General features: G+C 44.0%; 1 protein-coding gene and 1 long non-coding RNA gene across 2 annotated transcripts in view; one reads left to right on the top strand and one right to left on the bottom strand.

Annotated features, from left to right (window-relative positions):
• The window catches only part of RORA (RAR related orphan receptor A), a 722772-nt gene that overhangs the window by 251257 nt on the left and 453713 nt on the right, over positions 1-17802 (top strand). The window lies entirely within an intron of this gene.
• LOC147580255 (uncharacterized) lies at positions 932-7935 on the bottom strand. Its single transcript, XR_015252684.1, has 2 exons — positions 7518-7935; positions 932-3894 (listed from the first exon to the last, which is right to left on the bottom strand). It is a non-coding gene; the product is annotated as an uncharacterized LOC147580255 (long non-coding RNA).

The raw sequence follows: 17802 nt of genomic DNA, 5'->3' as shown, positions 1-17802 counted from the left end.
CTTTGCTCTTCTCAAAAAAAAAAAAAAGAAGAAGAAGAAGGAGGAGTAGGAGGAGAAGAAATAATTGTCTGTTTCTACCCTCAGAGGAGGTATAAAGTCATAACTGTGTTTTTTCCAGCATGAGTCAGTTGGACCCTTGCTTTAAGTCGTGATTGCATGTGGCTCAGGAATTTTTCTGTTCTCCTGTCTGAACTTCAGTGGAGCATAGCAAGGCCTTCCCATTTTTGCTTAATTGCTTTCAAGTTGCTTTCCCTTAAAAGTACTGTCTAGTACCTCAAACCTCCAATTTTTTGGAGGTCAAAAAATCTCTGACCATCAAGGGGGAAAACAAAAAGACCTCAATTAGTTTGGAGGACCCCAGCCAATTGCCAATGATCTGGGAGAAGACTTAGTTACCATATGAATATAATAAAACCAAGGGGAGTATGAAGGGTTGTTGGATCTCATCCTGTGATTTACTCATTTTCCTGGTAGCCCAATACTGTGAAACAGGTTCCAAACCAAGCTCCTGTTTCTTTTGTGAACAAGCCCCTTTACAGGCGGAGTTTGCAACAACTTCTAACACAGGCCAGCAGTGGGCAGCACCTTCACTCTTGGCTTTGGACTTGAAACAATGCTGCGTTTCGTTCTCTATTTCCAGGGCCTAGGACAGTGACTTGCGCGTATTGTGTGTGTGGGACTGAACCGGTTATGACAAAGGCAGAGAAGGGGAAAGGTGCAAGGTATGTTTGTGGACACGAAAAATAGCTGACACTTGGTAAGCATTTACTGAGAGCCAGTTCCATGCTAAGTACTTTGCTTTCTTCTCTGTTGACCTTCAGCAGACCTCCAGGAGGTAGAACTATTAGTATCCATTTCACAGTCGGGAAACAGATCACATAAGCGATGTCTTCGTTTGTGAGGACCACTATAAAAGAAACCACAGACTGGGTCACTTAACACAAATTTATTTCTCCTAGTTCTGAAGATTGGGAAGTCCACGATCAAGGTGCCAGCAGGGTGGATTTTATTCTTTTCCTTTTGGCTTGTAGACGGTGACCATCTTGATTTGTGTTCCCATGATTTCTTCTTTGTGCATGCTCACTGGGGAGGGAGAGAGGTCTGGTGTCTCTTCTTGACAGGACACCATCCTCTAGTATCAGGGCCCCCCTTTGGGACTATATTTAATTTTACTTTCTTAGAAGCCCCCTCTGTAAACAGCCACATTGGGGTTAGGGCCTCAGTATACAAATTTTGGGTGAGAGGGACACAAACATTCAGTCCATAATAAGTAACCAGCTCAAGTTTACACGACTAAGAAGCATCTGGAACAGGAACTTGAACCCCTTTACCCTGAAACCCATGCTTTCCACTGTGAGGCATCGTTTCCATGATGGGTGGAGTTACAGCCTAGTGTATGTGGAGGGAAAGGACTCTGATGTTGGAGATGATAATGATGAGGTAGTCTGGAACCCTAAAAATGGAGTCTCTTGCCACACCATCTGCATCTTGCCTGCTCCCCCCCATACTGAAAACCTTGCAGTTCCCTGAGGCTTCTCTGCTCCTTGACCTGCTGAGTACGGTGCTTTGCTCTGTGTTACTGTAGTAGCCCTGAACCTCACCTGCACATTAGAACCATCTGGGAGGGGCGCATGGATGGCTTAGTTAAGCGTCCAACTCTTGATTTCAGCTCAGGGCATGATTTCACAGTATGAGCCCCGCATTGGGCCCTGTGCTGACAGTGCAGAACCTGCTTGGGATTTGCTCTCTTCCTCTTCCTCTGCCCCTGCTTGCACATGTGTGCTCTGTTTCTCTCAAAGTAAATAAACTTAAAAAAAAAAAATCACCTGGAAAACTTGAGGAAAATCAAGAGTCAGAGCCGAAGTACAGGGCTCCCTTGAGCCTCAAACAAATCATGATAATGACAGATAATAACGTGAACAAAATAGAATAGTATGAGTTCATACTGATAAATTACCTAATGAATGGATTGAAAGTTTGATTATAAACAGGATACTTATATAATTTCAAAGCACCTCTCCAAACAGGACTGATCAAATAGAGGAACATGAGTGAATTTACAGTAGAGAATCTGCCAGTCACCACCTTAATCAAGTGACCAAAGTGAACATCATCGGTATTGGGACAAATAGAGACCAGGTGCCATTTCACAGGTGGCAATGAGAAGGCACCAGGCACTGCCGTGATAGCCCTATCAGGGAGGTGTAACCTGAATCCCATCATGAGGAAACATCAGACCAACCAAACCTGAGCAGCATTTCCACAATCTTCAAAAGTGTCAACATCATGAAAGCTAAGGAAACAATGAGGAACTTTCCAGGATCATGGCAACTAAAGAGAGAGAGAGTGGAAGGTGACGTGTAATTATGAATTCCGGAGGCTTTTACTATAAAAAAAAGAAAATTAGCATTTGCCAGAACTTGATCATAACATATCAGTGTGGATTTCCTGATGTTAATGGTCACATGGCAATTATGTTGGAGAAGGTTCTCATTTGGAAGAAAATACTCACTGCAAAGAAGGGAGTAATTGGACACCAAATCAAATTACTTCCAAATGGTGCAATTAAAAAAAAAAGTTACTTATACTGTAATTTTTCTGTAAGTTTGAAATTCTTAAAATGCAAACACACAAAATCCCTGATGTCCAGTTTGCATACCAAACCAATTAAAACAGAATCTCCAGGGAGGAGACCCAGGGTTCGGTTGCTTTTGAAATTCCCAGGTGAATCCATTGTGAGCCTGAGCTGAGATGCTCAAAATATAGTCCCAGAACCAGTGGAGTGAGAATCAGTGGGGTATGTGTTAGCACAGATTGTCTGGCCCTACTCCAGACCTCTTGAATCAGAAAATCTGAGGGCAGGGCCCAGAAATCTGTATTTTAACAAGCCCATCCAGCTAGTTTTGGTTCATGCTTTAGGACCATTCACCTGGAACCTTCCTCATTCTTCGGTCCGTATTTGCTCCCAATTATCATTCCAGAGTCAGTTCAGACCCTCTTCAGATACCATTTCTGGGGCTATCTCACTATCTTAGTGTAGCCTCAGGGTTTAGAAATGATCTGTTTACACGCTGGTCACCGCCACTAGAGCTGGTCCAAGCGCTGTTTACCCAGTCCGTGGCACAGAGTGGACACCAGTGCATGCCTGTTTAATTGATGCTTAGCAGATGATTGGAGGGACATTCAGTGGTGTCCCCTGTGTCACATTTGCTTCCATTTGCATGCCCTTTGGAGACACGCAGTGATGTGTCTAACGTTGTTCTGTGATGGGAATTGGATAAGGGGGCTCCGTGGAGGCAGGGAAGATGACAAGCATTTGAAACCACATTCAGAAGCACCCCCACCCTTAGGGGAGCTGGTTCCGAAGCCTTTTACTAAAAGGTGCCTGCGAACTGCTGGGCTCTCTAATTAAACCAGATGGACTGGATGATAGCTGATTAGATTCCTGACGTACTGATCCTCCTTCTATTTACTCACATAAATTCGTTGATGAGCCAGAAACCATCTCATTCAGGAAAAGCACCTCGCTGAATATTTTTAGAAAATTAAACTTTTATGGATGACCCAGTCTGTGAGCAGCTAAAATGCCAAAGTCTGTTTCCTATGGCACTCAGATGGTTGAGCTTTCAGCAGGGGAACCGTGAACAAGTTTGCTTCTGCAAATGTATGCCAAAACAACAACAACAACAAATTACAGGCCCATCAGTCATTTTGGATGCAGAGAGCAGCACGTCACAGTGATCGACACAACCAGGGACTCGGGCACTTCTTCACTGGAGCTGCCTCTCACTCCTCTAGTTCCATTTGGTGGCGTCACATTTGTTGATGCTGACTCCCGAGGCACTCGGCTGTCTTGATTGGTAAGATTTCAGAGTGGGGATGATGAAGTAGAGGCTGAAAGGAACACACAGTGCATTAAGACATTCATTGACAAACACATACCTATAAATCCACCTACATCTGTCCGTGCATAAATACATATGCATATGCGTATCGATAATTATGTCACACTCTTTGAAAAAAATACTGATTAGAATCCATATCTACGCCCTGTAGAAGATAGGTAGGTGGCCCAGATTGGACCCCAGGAAAATTGTTCTGTGAACTGCATTGCTTTAGGACTCTTCCAAGACCGTTCTGCTGAGATGACAGAAGAGTGAGTAGAATATTCTAAAGGTATGGCATGGGAGGCATGGCCCTGAAGAAACATCCTTGCACTCGAGAGAGGACAAATCTCAGTCCCAAGTAAGCGCTCACACTGGGTTTGACCCGTGAAAATTGGTGCTGGTCTGGACTGACTTCCTCAGCTGAACCTGTATAATCAGAATTCTGTTCAATCACACGCAAAGAGTATTTTTGACTGCCTGATGGATTGCTAGCGGGTGTTTACTTCAATGGCTGATGCAACATATTTAGAACATATCAGGTTTACTGAAAATATAGAAGCATTCCCTCTTAGAGTCAAAGCCAAGATCAGATTGTTCTCTAAAGGCATGGCAGGTCTCTGGAAGGTCAGAGGGAAATAATCCCAATGTGTAACTTTCTGCTCATTTATTCACTCAGCTAGTTATTTAATACATTTCTACCTGTGCCAGATATTATTCTAAGAGTGAACAGTGGTTGGTAAGACAGACACAATCTCTTCTTTTATGGAACTTACAATGTGTATGTGTTAACCAACCATTAAATTTGGTGAAAATAGAAACGAACAGCATTGGTAGAACTTGCAAACTAGCTGGGAGGTAAGACTCATCTTCCAGAAAGCCATCTCTGTAGAATATTGTGAAGGACTAATTGTATACTCTCAAAAATCCGTGTGTTGAAATCCTCATCCCCAGCCATCTGAGTGAGACCTTATCTGCAGACAGGCTCTTTCAAGAGGTAATGAAGTTAAAATGAGGTGATTAAAATACGCTCTAATCCAACATGACTAGTGTCCTTATAAGAAGAAAAAAATTGGATAAGATAACATATAGAGGGAAGATAAATTGAGTACACAGGGAGAAGATGGCCATCTCTAGGCCAAGGAGAGAGGCCCATAACAGGTCCTTACTTCACGGTCCTCAACTTTGCAGACTACTTCATGTCAGGCATCTAGCCTCCAGAGATGTGAGACATGACATTTCTGTGATTGAAGCCACCCAGTCTGCAGTACATTGTCACATCTGTCCTAACAAATGAGTGCAAATATATTACATGCTAAAATGTGGACAGGGACTGGACTGGCTTGATTGGGTAGGGACAGGGCGAAATCAGTTACACTGTTTGAGTAGCGAGGAAGGATGGCTTAATTAGTGTTCCAGGGAGGAAAACAAAAAAGAAAAGAAACCGGTGCTTGGTGGAAAAAAAACAAAACAAAACAAAACAAAACGGTTCCTGCAAACTGAGAAATCAAGATGCAAGTCTCTTTGCATCCTAAGAGCTTCATCAGTGTGAAAGAGGCTTCTGCCCTCTCCAGAGAACGCATTCCCCTTGACGTCACCACGGAGGATATTGAATTGTTTTGTTTTTCAGCAAAGCACAATGGCTTCAGGTTGGGCTCCTCCCTTCTTTTGCTCGGATATGTTAAGCTCTTCCATTTTAGGACTCTGTTTGTTCCTTATAATGTAGCCTAGACATTTCCTTCAGGCTGGGATTTAGAGATGAAGGCCCAGGAAGGCCAGAAGTCCTCACCATTGCTGTGTTTGTATTGTGCCCTGACCATCAGTGGCCCTGGGGACATCAGGACACATACTAGGCAGTGAGAGAAGCAATAGAATTGAGGACAGGTTGATGCTTTCCCATTGCCGTCCCATTGTTGATAAGCTCAGGGACGATTGGGAGGAAGGTTGGGGCATGAGCTCAAAGAGGTGAAGTCAGACACTATCAACACTTGTGTGTGAGGCGATGCAGTGCTGGTGCTCAGGGGGCATAGAAACTGCTGTAGTAGGTGAGGTGCCTGCATCGATCCTGTCAGCCTGGAGAGCTATCTTCATGGAGGGCTCTAACACACTGTTGTGCAAGGGGCTGATGGATGGCCTTGAGTGCTAGTTGGAAGTCCATTGTCCATCACCACATAATGCCTTCGCTCCTGTTCCCTTAGTCTCTTGAACCTCCTTCCCACTGCTTTCCAGAAAGACTTGACTAAAGGGAGGAGCAGTTGCTCCAGCCTCTGAGAGGGATCCATGCTGGGAGGAGTAAAGGGGCCTGTCCCCGCTTACTCTTGTGTTACATTTGCTCATCGCTTCTCTGTCTCCCCCAAGATGGAAAACACTCAGTGACAGGGATCATCCTGTAATGTTCTCTGTATCCTTAGAACCCGGTCTCTGCTTGGTTCATAGTTGGCACTCAGTAAATGTTGGCTCCAGGGAGAAAGGGAGGAAAAATGCTTTATTATTGGTCTGAGCAACACCCCTTTGTGGTATAACGTGGCATAATTCAGTATAATTTGTGTAACTTAAGGCTCCCAAGAATCTCAAGTAGGACCTCTCCCTGCCCACCACCCCCTGATAACTGCTTCACCAAGAAGGTGACTCAGGTGTGCTTCTGAAGCCAGTCCTCCCAGCGGCCACTCAAAGGCCACCAACCTCCACAGTGCCTGGAGACGGAGACCAGCGGTTCTCCCCTACTTTCTCCTGATCCTTAGGGCGTTCGCCTGGCAAACTACTCAGGCCACTGTGTTCTCCACCAACAGGACACTGCACCCCAAGTCCTGCTGGCTGCACTTACCTCCACTGGCCACAAGGCAGCACTGCCTTCCTTAGGCTGTCCGGGCCCCATGAGTTTTTACTAGCACTTTTATTCTACTTTTGGGACCTAGGTATGAGGCCACAGGAAAAGGGACTGAATAAAAGTGCAGAAAGACTGTTCCCTCTGACCCTGACCCTGGTTCTTAATACTGTGACTGTTGAGGCTCATTTCCTCTGGTTGGGGGCTCTCCCAGGAAGCTCCCCAGAGCCTCCTGCAATGGGAAAACCGCCTCATCCCACCCTCCGCCAGCCGAACCTGAATCCTAGGGTGAGTTCCAGTTAGGCTTCCTACGCTGCTAGCTCAAGGGTATCCTCCTTGGCTGGAGGCCACACCTCAACCGATCCAGATGGGCGTATTCATGTCTTAGTTACCAAAAATAATCCATGTAGCTCCAAAAAGGCTTTAGCAGGGGTGGGAGTCAGAGGTACTTCTGTTTCAAACCAGACTGTACCAGTTGCTGTGTGTGTGACTGTGAACAAGTTACTCAGACTTTATGGGCTATGTTAAATGGGATAATTCCTATCTCACGAGACTTTAGAAGGTTTACATGAGTGGAAATAGGAAATGAGGGTAGGGCGTTGCCGGAAGATAGTAGGTACTAGATCTATCTTTCTTTTCTTCTCCTCCTGTTCCCTTAAGTTAGGAGTAAGGAATAACTTGATACAGATCTTTGACTTTAAACCACCCACTGGTGACCTCCCCTTGAATATCCTAGCGGGAGAGCCCCATCAAGGAATCCCCATCCCTGCCATTGGAATGCATAAGTATCTGAGCTGCTTCGTACTAACCAGGGCTGAAATCCACAACTGCCCACTGAGCCTCTCGGGATGTGCTTGCAGAGCTAACTGGGCCATTCCTGCTGAGTTCTGTAGCATTCGGTAGAACTCTTTTAAGATGCTCAGAAAGGGTTTCCCATGAAGCTGAGGGAGGTACCACAGGTGAAGTTGAGCTGAGCAGGGAGCAGAGGAATGGAAGGGAAACCTCGCAAGTGAGTACAACCTCCTGGCCAGGAGGCTGCTAACCAGAGGATGCCAAGTTCCTTTCCAGCACCACCCAGAGGTGGTTCGTTGCTCTAGGTCTAAGGGAAATTAACATAAACGTCTTTAGATTTCTTCCAACTTGGCAGTTTTCAGCCATTTGCTCCCACTGCCCACTTCCTCCGCTCAGCATTACCGCTGTTCCTGTGTGAGATCTCTGCATAGTGGATAGTGCCTGTGACCCATGTCCCCTGCTTGCATTGTGATGAAAAGAGGCGCTCCTACACCATCACCACCCACATGAGACACACTTACCCAGGCTTCTGACTTCGTGCCTTAGGGTACAAAAGCCCAGACCAGAATGAGAACTGCTCTCCCCTATTAGCTGTTCAACTTGGGGGCAAGCCATTTACCCTCGGAAAGCTTCAGTGTCTTCTGAGCGTAAACTGAGATCGTTATATCTTCCTCACAAGTGTGAGTAAATGAGATGGTAGATGGTTTGGTCACTGTTTATAGGTGTCCTGGCAGTAGGAAGCGTGGCAGGTGTGAGAGGCATTCACTCGTACCAGGAATGCTCTCCCCACCTTTTAAGACCCTCTCTGTTCTTCATGCCTATGGATGGCATCGTCTCCATATTGTTTTCACCATCTCCTGCAACCGTCTAATTCCCTTTGAATGCCTGTCACACCTACCTTCTGCCATTTCTTGGCCTCTTGTTGCCAGTTCTTCTGAGCAACTCTTCCGTTTTCCTGGTTTGACTATAGGCCCTTTCAGTCGAGGGCCTTTCGAGACTAAAATCACCCTTTCTAGTGAGTGTTTCAGTAATGGCTCACGGGAGCTGTGAATATCATTGCATGTCAACACCCGTGTTTGGGCAGGTGGACATGCTCAGGTTGGCAAGTGTTCATGTCCTGGTATCTGAGGCAGTGTACTAGTGTGCTGAGGACAGCTCAGAAATGGCCAAGATAAAATGGAAGAGGGAGAAATGCTACAGCGCCAAATAGAACTCTTAGGGCCACGTCCAGGGACTATACTCAGAAAAGGCCAGCTTTGAGCTGTGTGTTCCCTCTGGGACCAGGTGATTACAGTTTAGGATGGATTGGGGAATTTCCATGCTGCTGGAAACACCATATGAGAACCTTCCTAGTATTTGGGTTCAACAGCAAATGCTGAGACAGAAAAAATATTTCCATCCATCTGCACTAATCTCTTATTTCCCTAGCAGTTAGAAAGAGAGAGAGGGGACGAAAAAATAAATTAAAGGCTGCATCAGAAAAAAAGCTCAAGAGCCAGGCTTACGCTCAGCCCGCTGCCAGGTCATTTTCTAGTCGGTACAGGAAATGCCAAACTTCTGCGGCTATTGGGTGGAGGTGCTGGGAATATAATCATTTGAACTGTGATAATTGAAGGCATTAAAGAAGAAAGCCCAACTGAAAAACTTCCAGAAAGGCAAAGGCACTCAGAATTCAAATCAGGCTGCTCGCATCCTCCAGTTTCTAGGAAGAAAGCTGCACTTCGTCAGGACCAGGTCTCCTTTCCGTGTCCCGAGACGATCCACCCACCTGCAGCCGGTGCTCCGTGCCAAGCAAAACCCAAACCCCGGCACCTTGCTACTTACTTATGTGCAGACCTTCCATGTATGTATATGTAAATCCATCCGCGTGGTGGCCGTATCAGTTACTGCTTTTAGGCTGGGACCCCAGGGAACATACACTTGATGAGGGCTTTGCACTTACCTTCAGTTATACAATCTGTGTCTTGTTACTCTGCCCGTCAACTTAGCATGTGCTCGTGGTCGGCTTGCGCTGGCGGTTCTCGGTGCTCCTGGAGCCAGGCCAGGCTGACAACATCTATCTGTGGATTTAACCATTAAAGCCGTAACGGCTTCTTCCCCCTCCTCCCTCCTCCTTGCTTTGGCTCATTCATAGTCAGAGACGTCTCTCAAAGGGAAGAGGCTTGTGCCCATATATATCCTAGGCCAGATCGAAAGTAGCGGCTCAGACCTTTCACGTGGGCGCAAATGTGGTTGCTTCGTACGATCAGTACTCAACTTTTAAGTCTCTGTCATGTCCATAATTGGATGGCAAACATTTTCCTCCTGGTAACTTTTATTTCTTTTCTTGTGGATCTTGGCTTTCAGGACCAGGTATGTTTGTATGGCAGCTATGGGAAGGTTGAAAAGGGTCCAGTACCTTCGTAAGGCCTCAGAGAACTCATCTGTGAACAGGTTTCTGTTCGGTGGCTTGTGCCGTGCATGTAGTACTATGCTGGACATTGTAGTAATTTTTGATCCCTGACTTGAGGAGGCTCACTGTTGGATCAGAGGCCATACACAAACTGGAATTAAAATAAAAACTTAAAAAAAAAAATGAAACGAGCCTAAGATTGTATGCTAACTTACTGGAAGAAAAACTTTAAAAAAATTAATGGAAGCCATAGACACCAACATCAGCATGACACAGCCCAGGGCTTAGAAGGTGAGTGAGAGAGGGTAGCAAAGAGGGAAAAGGTGGTGGTGGGGTGGGGGGACTAAGAACGCGGAAAAAGTGTTCTCTGAAGGATGTGACATTGGCACTTGACCTTGATGATGTGGTCACATGTTAGAGAGGAAGACACGGTAAATAAAGCTTATAGAAACTGGTAGTTATGAGAGAAGACTGAAGAGAGATGGCATGTTCTTAAATCCCAGCTCTGCTTCCTATCCCTGTGACCTTAAGTTACTTAGCCTCTTTCTTCCTCAGTTTCCCTACTTGTAAAATGATAATAATAGTGCCTGTCTCATAAGGTTGTCTTGAAGATTCCCCAAAATACCACCTAGAAAGCACGTGGCTAAAATGTGGTGATGGTGGCTGGTGATACAAAGCTCATGGGAAAGCCAAGAACAGAACTGGTCGAATGGGAAGGGCATATTGTAACCTGGTGAAAATGTGTTGCCAGGGGAAACTAGTGTGGCATTGGTTCATCTTTCCTGGTCATTTGAACCTGCAGTCGCCGGCCCCCTTATTAGATCCGATGGGCAGACATCTAATCGGCCATCTCAGTGGGCCAAAGCATCAGTTGGACATCTTTTGGAGCGGGTGTTTTATTTTGAATCAGATGGAAAATGTGTGACCTCAGTTAGTGATAAAGTGCCAACTAGGAAACTCCAGCACCTACTTCTTATGAGGGTCGGCCAGCATTGTGGCTGCTTTGGAAAGACAGAGGAGGAAACAACTGGTGTATTTGCTTCTGGCGGCTGTCTTGGTCACAGGGATTTCATAAGACCCAACATGTTTGTCAAATGCATCAGCCATACGCTGATGATTTTATGATAAAGTAAAAAAAAAAAACAAAAAAAAAAAAAACAACTTTCTTTAACTTGTCTCTATGGAATCCTGTAATTTTGGAGTGGGAATGGGCCTCAAAAAACTAGTCTTTGTAGCAGTGAAAGAAATAGGAAGCCAGATGTCTCCATAACCTGGGAAGAAGTGTCCAGAATCTCAGATCCTAGTTTCAGAAAATGTCTTCGTCATTCCACAGAAAGTCTTATTTCCATTTGCTTTGAGGACTTTTAAGGAAAACTTTTACAGTCCTCATTGGCTGCAGGAAAGGCTGCAGGAGAGGGCAGCCTCTCCTATGGTGAGCCCCACAAACCCCATTTCCAAACCCAGCAATGAGCAATGATGAGGTCTTAAGTGTTGGATGAGAGAGGAATTGAGAAAGATGTTCCTAGATGTGTCTCTACCATACACATATATGGCAAAAGGGAACCCTCCTTCTGAGGATCATGGAATCCAGCAGCAGAAGGAAACTTCAGGATCATCGAGTATTTTTAAAAGTGTGTTCTACCAGTTTCCGAAGATGTTTCAAGGTGTTACGTGTCACAGTCTACTAAATTTGGAAATGATAACTTGAGCGACAATAATGGGTCTGTTTGCCACAGGAATTTCAGAGTCTCTAATATGCTACCATTAGCATTGTGACTCTCCAAGAAAGGGATATAAGCATGAGCCCAATTTATGGGGTTTTTTTGTTGTTGTTGCCTTTGTGTTGTTTTTTTATTTTTGTGAAGAACTCTTTCATGTTATGGCTCCTGGCAGTATTTCTTAGTATTTGTGTTCTGTAGAGCTTCAGACCCTCTGATTTTGTCTACTGCCTAAGTTTACCTATGAGGATATTGGCACAAAGTCATTATCAAATTCCTGATTGAACTAGGATTCAAGCCCAGGTCTCTTGAGCCTCCTTCAGAGTTGCAGAACTCAAAGTAGGCAGATGAAGCTGCCCACTTTATCTGCAGTTAGCTGAATGTTTCAGGAAAACCATGGTTTTAAAAACACTTACCTTGGCCTCTTTGGATCTATATTTCCATTTGTCACTCTACCTGTCATAGAGAGGCAAGTGGTCACAGAATATCTAATACAGTCCTCTGTCCAATAGACCGAAAAAAAAAAGAGAAAAGGATCACTTAATTTCTATTCCTTCTTCACAAAAGTGCCCAATAAGATTGGCTCTGTTATAGAGGCTGGTAATCCTGGTTTTGAAGTTTCCACAATCCTCCACATTATTAGCCTTGGAATGCGTTCATAACGATCTATTAGCAGGTAGAGTTTTAATGGGTGTGCCACTTTGCAGACATGAGCAGTGTCCGAAGGGTTTTGGTACTCTGGTTTGTTGGGAGAGATTCCAGCTCACATGGCTCAGAATGGTCAGCGTCCTCGCTTCTCTGTCATATGTTGCCAGCCACCCAAGAATGTGCCTGAGCCAAGTTGCTCTGCAAAGCTGTTGAATGGACAACTCGGATGGTGTCCTCTTGTAACCAACAATCAGGAGGCCCCTTTGGGCATAGTACATTTTCCAAGTAATTCATTTGGTGGACGTAAGCTGAGTTCGATTTTCTTAATGACAGCAATGGCCACCATTATTGCTTAGCTGTGAGTTCCCATGCTAGGCATTTAACATATGTTTTATCTCATTTATTCCTCATGACAGCCATTGCCAAGTCCTAGTTACCTGACCTCGAATAAGACAATTTAAACCCTTTGTGCTTGAGTTTCCTCAGGGGGGTTGGGAAGATTGAGTACAGAGAGGTAGGATTAAAAGAGCATCTATCTCATGTTCGCACATAGTAGGCACTTAATAAATAGTCATTTATTGGGGCAGAATTTATATTGTATAGGATATTATAAAATCCCATTTTCCTCCTTCCCTACCTCTAGCCAAGGCAGTTAGGCCATAGTAATATTGTAGATAGTCATAAGTTTGGGTAAAGAGGCAGCAGACCACATTAGTCTGCTAAATCCAGAATGGCTCTTTTTATCAGGATGAAATGGAATTTGATTGTCCATACATGCAAAGGCTCAGGTAATTTGAGTCTGATGTTTAATCCAGTGTGAACATCCTTTGCATGAAATCACTGCCATCACCACTTTAAGAAAGTTAATATTTATACCAGACATCTTCTGTAATGAGATAGGAACTTTTGACCACCCAGAAATCTAGCTCAGATTTTAGATTTGCATGCTCCCATAGTCAGGTTTCGGAATGATTTCTTTATCCAATTGGAGAAATAAAGTACATGCACTATTTCAAAGGAGACATTGAATCAAAGCAGATCACTCATTATCCCCTTCTCAAAGTGTTCTGGTTGCGGAAAATAAAAGAGGGCTCTGAAATCAAACATATCACGTAGATACTTTTGAATATTTATTATGTTTATAAAGCTCCTTATAAGACAAACCATGAAAGGCAGGTGACCTGATGGGATGATATTGTGAGACCAAGTATTTACATTTGAGAGGAACGTGTAGCAGTTTCCTGGGGTAAATGGGTAATTCTTCAGAGTAGTCTCTGTCCCTGTTGGTGCTTCTCCTTTTTCTATCACCCTCCCCTTTGCCCCCATCTAATTATATCTTACCATTGAAGACCAAGATGAAGTGGCATCTCTCTAGGAACCCTTCTCTGGCCTCCAGGTGGACTTTGTCCATTTTCACGTTGAGCCCTTTGCCTACCTGTATCTCAACCATGAGCGCCTTCTTCTGGAATCATTAGTGTGTGAGTCTGTCTATTCTGCCGAATCGCAGCTCTCTGCAGGGCCTGAGCAAAGTGGCCCTTGTGTCTTTGTTTACCAGGCACAATAACTCGGGTTATCAATAAGTGGGTCATCAGTAAGTGTCTATTTAAAGAAACAACAAATCCTGGACGGTGGGCTCCACCATTGCATTGCTGGGAAAAAGAGCCAAGGGGTTAAATGGTGTCAGGGAATGGATGGAACCGTTTCTAAAAAGACCTCTTGGATTTACTAGTTCTTTCATGCTGGAAGAAAGATGGTAGGCACAGTGGAGTCCTCACCTGCCTTTCCTGGCAAAGTTCCTAACCGTGGGTGTTGAGAGGATGTTAGTCTTCTCTCCAAAAGGATCGTAGGCTGTGTTCACATTTTTTAAGTGCTCGTGTAGCCCCCACGGTATCTATTTCAGTAATAGGCACATTGTAATAATACCTGACTTGAATTCATATCATAGTATAGTCAGTCATTTATCATTGTGCGTGTCTGTCTCCCTTGCGATCCTAACTCACTTTTGAATCACCACTCTTTAGTGCAGTGGCTGGCACTTGGCAAGGATGCTGCTAACAGTCTATGAATGAATGGGTGGATGGAATGCATGAAAAATACATGAAGCCGTTTGTATCATACCTTATAGACTTTATGGTACCTTCTCTGCAGATCTCACTTGATTTAATCTGTACAGCAATACTATAGGGCTGATGTGACTAGGGTTATTAGCCCACCTTCTAGATACAGAAATTGACCATCAGAAAGTTTAGATAACTTGTTCATGACCTCATATCTGATCAAGAATGGGACTTAGGCTCAGGACTTCCAGTGTTTGAGTCATAGATTCATGGCTCTAACTCATAGTTCCCTCTACAATTTCTGATAGACTGGCTATATATTTGGTGGTTGAAGAGATGATGGGACTTGATAAGCTACTTTTCCCAGGATAGGAGGAGTAATTATAATAACAACGGCAGTTACTATTTATTGAGTCCTTACATTGGGTATGTTGTAAATGCCAAGCACTTTACCCAAGTCATACTAACACACTCCAAGGTAGCTACTATTGTTAATTTTGTTTCCCACAGGAGACTGAAATATGGGATGTTTACATAACATGTGCCTGGTCACAGAGCTGGTTCATAGTAGAGGCAAGATTTGAACCTAGACAGTTGGTGTTCAAAGCCTCTACTCTTTTTTTTTTTTTAATGTTTGTTCATTTTTGAGAGGGAACATGTGAGGGGCAGAGAGAGAGGGGACAGAGGATCCCAAGCAGATGCAGGGCTCAAACCCATGAACCCCCACTAACTGCGACATTATGAGCTGAGCCGAAGTCACGCTTAACCAACTGAGCCATTCAGGTGTCCTACAAAGCCCCTACTCTTAAACCGCTCTCCTATACTTCTTCCCTTGAAAGACCAGTTTTCTTCTAAATTGTCATTGTTTTCCTAACAGGCCAACACCTTGTGAGTAATTTTGACCTTGGGCACATTATCTAACTTACCTGGGCCTCTGCTTCCTGTTTTGTAAAATGAAGAAATTAATATCTCCCTTTTGGAATTGCTGTGAGGATAAAATGGTAATACATGAAGAATGTGCTTTGTAAGCTATAAAGCATTATACAAATGAAAGTTATTATTGCTTAGTGAAAAAAAAGGCAACAAGCTATTGTGATAATAATTCTATTGAACAAGTGTTTATCGAGTTCATACTGTGGGCAAAGCATGATCAAAATAAGAGAAATACTTCTATTCATCACTGAACATAATGCTATCAAATTTCCAGCCAGAGAATCTACTTCCCCTGCTTCCTTCTGTTATGAACCTGCTGGTGAAATTATCTAACAAGAAAGAAAACAAAACCATGTAAAGCAATCTTGTTTAAAATGGTGCCAGTGATTACAATGTGTTTTCTGATTTTCTGTTTTCAGTAATGCACCATCCTACGTAAAAGCTTGCCTACCATTATTGTAATTTCAGACGTCCTCTGGCCCCTTTGGAGTGTATATGTATGTAAACTGTTCTGTTCTCAATGGAATAAACAAAATGGATAAACTAAAAACAGTGCCACAAGGAAGAACTAGAGAGGCATCGGGACTGTCAGGATTGAAAGTTGGGATTCTTGGTTGGGTCCCATCCTCCTTCAGATACATCCTGGCTTCATGACCTTGGGCTTCGATGACAAGGGTTATTATCCCATCTTGTAGATGCAGAAATTGCCCATCTGAAAGTTTAGGTAACTTGTTCGTGACCTTATGTCTAATAAAGAGCCAGGCCTCATACCCATGACTTCCAGTGCTTGGGCCACAGACTCATGCCCCTAACTAAGAGCTTCCTCTGTAGTCTCTGATAGACTGGGTGAGCCTCCACTGCTTTACCAGCAATATGCAACAGTCACAACTTGGTGAAAACAGTTCTTACTGTGGAAATGTGAGTTCTTACTGTAGAAATGTGAGTTCTTTGTGTTGAATTCACAAGAGTATTTAGCATCTTGTTGAAAATAATTGCATGACAGTTAGCACCAGGAATCTTGAAGGTGTAAAGTCAATGTCCAATTAAACTTCTATATGATAACAGTTCAACAGCTAAAATGTATTGAGAGTCGAGGAGCGCCTGGGTGGCTCAGTCGGTTAAGCAGCCGACTTTGGCTCAGGTCATGATCTCGTGGTCCGTGAGTTTGAGCCCCGCGTCGGGCTCTGTGCTGACCGCTCAGAGCCTGGAGCCTGTTTCAGACTCTGTGTCTCCCTCTCTCTGACCCTTCCCTGTTCATGCTCTGTCTCTCTCTGTCTCAAAAATAAATAAACATTAAAACAAATTTAATAAAAATAAAATGTATTGAGAATCGAATATATAACCAACATAGGCTTTAGATGTATTGTGGAATCATGTTAATAGTTGTTAATCTGAAATCCCAGCAATTGTAATAATATACTTAATACATATAAATGAAGACTGTTTTTAAAAAATGTAAAACCCAGGGGTGTCATGGTGCCTCCGTTGGTTGGGTGACCGAGTCTTGATTTCAGGTCAGGTCATGATCTCATGGTTCATGACTTCAAGCCCTACATCGGGCTCTCTGCTGACAATGTGGAGCCTGCTTGGGTTTCTCTCTCTCCTTCTCTCTCTGCCCCTCCTCTCTGCCCCTCTCTCTCTACCAAAATAAATAAAGTTTAAAAAACGGAAAAAAAATGTGCAAGTCAATGCAAGAAATAACGGGAGAGAAATGCCCAATTTTTTCATTAATTACCGATTGAATTAAAATGTGCCAGTTACTGAATGGTCGCAAAGAGAAGCGAAACTGGTCTGTTCCCTCAAAGAGCTCATCATTTGCCTCAGAATGTGATAAGAGCTGAATAAGACTCATAAAGTACTTGAGATTCCCAAGAGAAAATAACTAGTTCTCCCTGAGGAGTCATAGAAGAATGTTCCAGAAGAAGTGGCATTAAATCTAGAAGACACAGGTCAATAAGTGATGGGTAGCAAATCCAAATAAGGACCCTCCTCCTAAAACGTAACCTCAACAAAGCAAAAGCTTTTATCATCCATGTGTAAGGAGGATTAGAGTCCTACCCTTAGGTGTGTATAGAAAGTCTCCCCTTTGAGTGTGCCCAGAAACTCTTGGAGTCAAGATTCACCTTCTAGCCTACAGAGCTTGAAACTATCCTGAACATTCCCATAGTCTTAAAAGATCCTTCTCATCCCTTTTGCAAAACCAGTGTTGGTGGCACACAGCAGATGGTATGAAATGGAAGCTTTATCAGTTGATTTCACTTACAAACCAAGTTCAGATGAAGATGTAAGGAGCCGCCGAGCGGGAAATGTTACACTGAAGGTGGGTAGGAGTGTGTCAGTGCCGTCTCTAACACCCTACCGTGGGATCTGTGGCAAGTGCAACACGGCACCATGTGACAAGGAGGTTAAAAAGCATCCCCTCGATCTGTATCCTGCGGCGGAGCGTCTAGTCTAGCTCCAGAGTTCAGATGAGGCTGCAGCAGTTAGAACAGAAGCGGAGGGGTCTCTGTGTTGGTGCTTTGTGTCCCCACACTTCACAGCTGCTCCGTGAGCA

The sequence above is a fragment of the Puma concolor genome, chromosome B3, assembly GCF_028749965.1.
Source record: "Puma concolor isolate L17-30 chromosome B3, mPumCon1.1.hap2, whole genome shotgun sequence".
In the NCBI taxonomy this organism is placed as follows: Eukaryota; Metazoa; Chordata; class Mammalia; order Carnivora; family Felidae; genus Puma; species Puma concolor.
The sequence above is the reverse complement of the archived record's forward strand: the minus strand, read 5'-3'. Positions and strand labels throughout refer to the sequence as shown.